This window comes from Palaemon carinicauda, chromosome 1, assembly GCF_036898095.1.
Source record: "Palaemon carinicauda isolate YSFRI2023 chromosome 1, ASM3689809v2, whole genome shotgun sequence".
Lineage (NCBI taxonomy): Eukaryota > Metazoa > Arthropoda > Malacostraca > Decapoda > Palaemonidae > Palaemon > Palaemon carinicauda.
This window is the reverse complement of record NC_090725.1, coordinates 144,997,388-145,003,996: the sequence shown is the minus strand read 5'-3', so window position 1 is coordinate 145,003,996 and position 6,609 is coordinate 144,997,388.

Below are 6,609 nucleotides of genomic sequence, written 5' to 3'. Positions count from 1 at the left end.
TGTCCAGGATGACAATCACTCTGTGTGCCTTGAACAAAATTTAATATAAAATTCTATGGTTTATCGCCATTTTAGTATTTTGATCTTGAGAATTGTTGTAACATGAGGGACAGTCGGAAATCTTCTAGATTTGACAAGTAGGACATACTATAAAGTGATATTGCCGAAATAAGATTGCTTAGCTCTTTTGTTGTCATGAATTCCTCTTTATTTTAGAGTAGGAATAGTTGGTGAATGGTGGCATATTTCTCATCATTTTAAGAATTTCATATAACCTTTAATATGTAGCTCATAATTACTCTTTTTATTAAAAGTTCCTTTTACTGATATAGGTAAATTTAATTTACTCTACAATGCTTTTGTGCCAATCATTACAGTAGTTAGTCATATTTCTTTTTAATTTTAAAAGAAAGTATTATTCTTCATTATATATATTACTTTTGGATAGTAATGAAATTAGATATTTTATAATAGCTAATGTTTTTTACATTATCTTTAAAGGATTGTCATAATTTTTAAATGATCACTAATTTTTATGTCGTTAATTAGAGCAGTTAAAAGGATAATATAAATTTAGAAGTTTAGAAACTGTTACAGTATCTTCAATTTATTCCTTGTATATTCCAATATATTGATTATTTTAGCATATTCTGTTATTTGACTTCATTGTTTATATTAGGTAATTAGCTGATACCAAATCTCTTTCCTGGTACCCTTATTAATCCCATTCATATACTGTACAGAAGTACCTGGGCCATTAAATTTAATTCAGTCTAAAACCTTTGTTTAAACACCAATTAGTTCAAACACTGAATCAATTTTCCACATAGGGAAGGAAAGAAAATAGAATTAGGTGGTCCCCCCTTCCCCCAAGGATACTCCTATTGTGAACCATTTATATACAAAGTTTATAATATTAAAGGTACAGTAGAGTTTGTAAAGTTATGCCATAAAACAAAAAATGTATAATTAATAGAATAAATGAGTAAATAAGAAGTGAATGAAAGTAGAAGGGGGTGAGGAGGTGGTGTTAGTGTTTCTTAGAAGAGGAGTCCCCCTTCTTGAAGGCATAGGGTAACCTCCTTTCAAGGGATCTTTCCTTTCCTTTGCCATTTTTTCTGGCACTGTGTTTTACTTTGGGCATTTTCACCAAAAACTGGCCAAGAGAAGATTGTTTCTGCCTCCTTTTTAAGATGATTCTGTAATGGCTCAATATATTTACATTATGAAACGACCTGCTCTGCTGACTATGGCTGTATCTGAATGATATTTTTAAATATTTAACTTAGCCGGTGAATATATAATAGCTGAGCCTCCGGCGGCTCGACAGAAAAACACAAAAACTCGCGAGCGATCGCTATGAAGGTTGCGGGTGTGCCCACTAGCGGCAACTATCGGCCAGATACCGCATATACATGTAAACAGCTCCAATTCTTCTCTGTCGGTCTGATCGACAAGACGTACCATTACTCGCTGTTAACCTGGAGTTTTTCAACAGTCTTGGTGAAGTACTTCCTTTTGGTTTGAGCTTTCGCAGTGCAGGTGTTTTATCTTCAACTTAAATCTTGAACTCTTTTTTGGATAGATTTAATTGTTGATGACTTTGGATTGTTTTTTGGACTTTCTTTGACTTTTCAAAATGGCCGACCCTTCCCTTAGTACGGAAGTGTGTTTTAGGCTTTTAGCAATTATCTTATCACGTTATAAATTGTTGTTGTTAATTATAGATTTTCCTCTATATATTTTATATCTCACCCGCCTTTATTAGGCCTCTTCGATTAGCTTTCCATTTATAATAAACATCAAGATAAATTTTAATGATTTGTTTATATGCGGCCTTACCTATTCCTCCCCTAATCCGAGAGTAGGCGGTCCTAACTTGGAAACCGAAGTTAAACAACGTTGAGCCCTTTCAATCGTAAATAACTTTTACAGAGCAAATGATTTAAAACTTATTAAATGAATATTTTTTAGTAGATATTTTATGAAAGATTTTCTTTGAATAGTCTTCGTGCTGTTTCAAAGATGAACTAACGTTTGGTTTATTTATGCTACGCAGTTTGCGCTCTATCGTTACGATAGAGAGAGAGAGAATCACGGTTTCACTTTGCAGAAAGAGTAAATCGATTCTGACGTTTTGTTCATTCTTCTTTCAAACTGAAATGTTTTAAATACTAATTTAAAGGAACTTGTTAATTTTCAATTTCTTAGTCCTTTCAGTTTTTTCCTTTGGTCAAATAACCTGTTTATTGACGAAAGGTGAGTGGGCTTTTCTCTTCGGTGTGAAATCAAGAGAGAGAGAGAGAGAGAGAGAGGAAGAGAGAACGTTCCGATCTTTATTCTCGTCCCAAGCGAGTAACGTTGTTCTCGAGTCAGTTTTTTACTCTCGTCCCAAGTCTGTACGGGGAGAAAGGATAAAACGTTTTTAGTTTTTATTCTCGTCCCAAGGCACTGTACGGTGAGAGATTGAAAACGTAGTTTTGAATGAACTAGTGTTTAGTCTCCTCCCCAGTCACTGATCCTTTTATCTTTATATATTTCCGTTTTATTCGATATATATGTTTACTGTTTTTTGCTTGTATTAATGTGCTTACATTATACGACTTATTTCACAATTATAACCTTTTGATGTAGGGTAGAATTGCGTGCTTCAGGTAGAAATCAGTTTATTCATGCCTAATGTGAATTATTGAAAAAATTCGATTTCAGTGAAGTAAGTGCAAAACAGAAAATCGTAGTGATAAAGTGATAATTGCGCAAAGTATTATCAGTGTTGCGACAGAGGGTTCGTCTGTTCGTGCCTGTCGTTCGCCTAGTCCGAGACCTCTTGCAAGCTCCCATGCCCCAGGGAGAAGTAATGTCGTAGGACTTATGGGTTCGAGAGGCTTTAACCAACGAACAGACGTTCCCTCTATGGTTTCAGGCGTGTCTCGTCAAGACCGCCCCTACCATAAGACGAGCGAGACGGTTTTCTCCTCGTCATCCGAAGGCTTATCGCGTAAGAAACCGTGGAGCAAGGTTTCGAGACCTTTAAAGCGAAAGTCAGTCCCTTCAGGACAGGTCCAGCGTCCTGGTTGTAGCCATTGGGACAGCTCTGACCCTGTGCAGTCATCGGAAGACTGCTCGACGCCTAAACAGAAGCGTAACACAGGCTCCGAGAGTCTTATTGTAGGCAAGGTTTTGCAGTCACAGACGTTACCCTCGTCTCTTACCGCACCCATTCTCGTTGATCCTTAATGGGTTGTACTGCAAGACATGCAGAATAAGCTTGCCTCTCTTATGGAGGACTATTCTGCTGAGCAGGTTCACGATGATCCTCGCCGCTTAGCTGATCGAGATCCTGGCCGTCAGCCGCCCAAACGAGCCTTTGCTCGTCCTGTTGACGTTGACGTTACAAAGTCACGTCAATCACGTTTTGTAGAGCCTCACTCGATGCAGTCCCGTATTGACTCTCAGCTGCTTGTGGACGTTCAGCCGCTGCCGCTTGCTCTTGTTGATGTTCAGGACGTTCGCCAACCAGCGAAGTTGACTTGTTTTGACGTTGAGCGTCAAGCACCGCAGTCAAGAGTTGTTTTGACTGCTCAGTCTAGGCAGTCAAGGCAGTCTCGAGTTGACGTCGAGCGTCCTCCCGCACCTGTTGTTGTTGCTGGTCAGTCCTTTAAGCAGTTACATGACATAGCGTCCTTGACTGCTACTGTTGCTCCTTTGCGTGTGGACTCTGCTTGTCAAGCATTGCCACCACGGCAGGTCTCTCCCTTGCTTGAGACTCGGCAATTGTCGGACAAGGTTCCTTCAGATGAGGAAGTTGCTGATCCCCCTCCTACTGATATTCCCTTGGGGACTCTGTCAGACGGAGAGGAGCCTAAAGCTGCTCAGCCCTCTATGGACTTTAAATAAATCATGCTGATTTTTAAGGATCTTTGTCCGGATCTTTTTGTAACTGCTGCTCCTCGTTCGCCTAAACGTCAGTTTACACTAGGCCTAGCTACTTCGAAGCCGTTTTTTTCTAAGCTAGTGCTCTCTCGCTCTTCTAAGAGAGCTTTACGTTTGCTAGGCGACTGGTTGATCACCAGGAGGAGTTTGGGGGAGACAGCCTTTGCTTTCCCTCCTTTTAAACTGGCTTATAGAGCGAGAGTCTGGTATGACACAGGAGAAGTTCTCGGCTTGGGAGTTCCTGCCTCTGCCCAGATAGACTTCTCAAACCTCATAGACTCTCCCTGGCGCCTGGCCATGAGACGCTCCAAGATTTTATGGTCGGCTTCAGAGCTAGACCATCTCCTGTTAGGAGTTTTTTCGAGCGTTTGAAGTTTTGCTGTACAATTATGTCATGCATAAACAAGGCTATCAGGGATGGCTCCAATAATCTGACAGCCACGTTCTCTGCAGGAACAAGACTATCAGGGATGGCTCCAATGATCTGGCAGCCACGTTCACTGCAGGAGTACGTAAGAGGCAAGTGCGCTCAATGTGTTCATTGTCAAGACAAACTTCACGATGAAGTCTACCAGGCTGTCTTGACAGCATTAATGGAAGGCGACTGGATGGTCTCTCTCGACCTTCAGGATGCATACTTCCACATTCCTATACACCCGGATTCCCAACCGTTTCTGAGGTTTGTTTACAGGAATGTGGGGTACCAGTTTCGAGCCCTGTGCTTTGGCCTCAGTCCTGCTCCTCTCGTGTTTACGAGGCTCATGAGGAATGTGGCAAAATTCCTCCATCTATCGGGAATCCGAGCCTCCCTGTACTTGGACGACTGGCTTCTCAGAGCATCGTCCAGTCATCGCTGTCTGCAGGATCTACATTGGACGTTGAGTCTGGCCAGGGAGTTGGGACTTTTGGTCAACCTAGAAAAGTCCCAACTGATCCCATCCCAGACTATTCTATATTTGGGGATGGAGATTCGCAGTCCAGTTTTTCGGGCTTTTCCGTCTGCCACCTGAATAGAACAAGCCCTGCTCAAAGTCCAACTAATGCTGAAAAGAGAACGTTTGTTCAGTCAGGAGTTGGAACAGTCTCGTAGGGACTCTCTCATCCCTGGAGCAGTTTGTCTCGCTAAGGAGACTACACCTTCGGCCTCTCCAGTTCCATCTAGCCTCTCACTGGAACAAGGACAAGACGTTAGAGACGGTATCAATCCCAGTCTCCGAACCAGTAAAGGCATGCCTGAAATGGTGGGACAGCAATATCAGTCTGAGAGAGGGACTATCCCTAGCAGTCAAGAACCCAAACCACGTGTTGTTCTCAGACGCGTCGGATTTGGGTTGGGGTGCGACCCTGGACGGTCGGGAATGCTCAGGTCTGTGGACCTCAAGTCAGAAGAGCATGCACATCAATGGCAAGGAGCTATTAGCAGTCCACTTGGCCTTGATGAAATTCGAAAGCTTTTCTTCGAAACAAAGTGGTAGAGGTCAACTCAGACAACACCACAGCTTTGGCGTACATCTCCAAGCAAGGAGGCACACACTCCCTCACGCTGTATGAGATCGCAAGGGACCTTCTCATATGGTCAAGAAATCGAGGCATCTCCCTGTTGACGAGATTCATCCAGGGGGACTTGAACGTCTTGGCAGACTGTCTCAGTCGGAGGGGTCAGGTGATACCCACGGAATGGACCCTCCACAAGGACGTGTGCAAGAGTCTTTGGGCGACTTGGGGTCAACCCACCATAGACCTCTTTGCCTCCTCGTTGACCAAAAGGTTACCAATCTATTGCTCACCAGTCCCAGATCCAGAAGCAATCCACATAGACGCGTTTCTACTGGATTGGTCTCATCTGGACTTATATGCATTCCCACCATTCAAGATAGTCAACAAGGTACTGCAGAAGTTCGCCTCTCACGAAGGGACAAGGTTGACGTTGGTTGCTCCCCTCTGGCCCGCGAGAGAGTGGTTCACCGAGGTACTTCAATGGCTGGTAGACATTCCAAGAAGTCTTCCTCTAAGGGTAGATCTCTTACGTCAGCCCCACGTAAAGAATGTTCATCAAAGCCTCCCCGCGCTTCGTCTGACTGCCTTCAGACTATCGAGAGACTCTCAAGAGCTCGAGGCTTTTCGAAGGAGGCAGCCAGTGCGATTGCGAGAGCTAGGAGAGCTTCTACCATCAGAGTATACCAGTCGAAGTGGGAAGTCTTTCGAGACTGGTGCAAGTCAGCATCTGTGTCCTCTTCCAGTACCTCTGTAGCCCAAATCGGAGATTTTCTTTTACTGTACATCTGAGAAATGTTCGCTTCCTCTCAGCTCCCACGATTAAGGGCTACAGGAGCATGTTGGCTTCGGTCTTTCGTCATAGAGGCTTAGATCTTTCCAACAATAAAGATCTCCAAGATCTCCTTAAGTCTTTCGAGACCTCTAAGGAACGTCGTTTGGCAACTCCTGGATGGAACTTAGACGTGGTCCTAAGGTTCCTCATGTCAGACAGGTTTGAGCCATTACATTCAGCCTCCCTGAAGGATCTCACCCTCAAGACGCTTTTCCTAGTGTGCTTGGCTTCGGCTAAAAGGGCCAGTGAAATTCATGCCTTCAGTAAGAACATCGGCTTTTCTACAGAAAAAGCCACATGTTCACTTCAACTTGGTTTCCTGGCCAAAAATGAACTGCCTTCTCGTC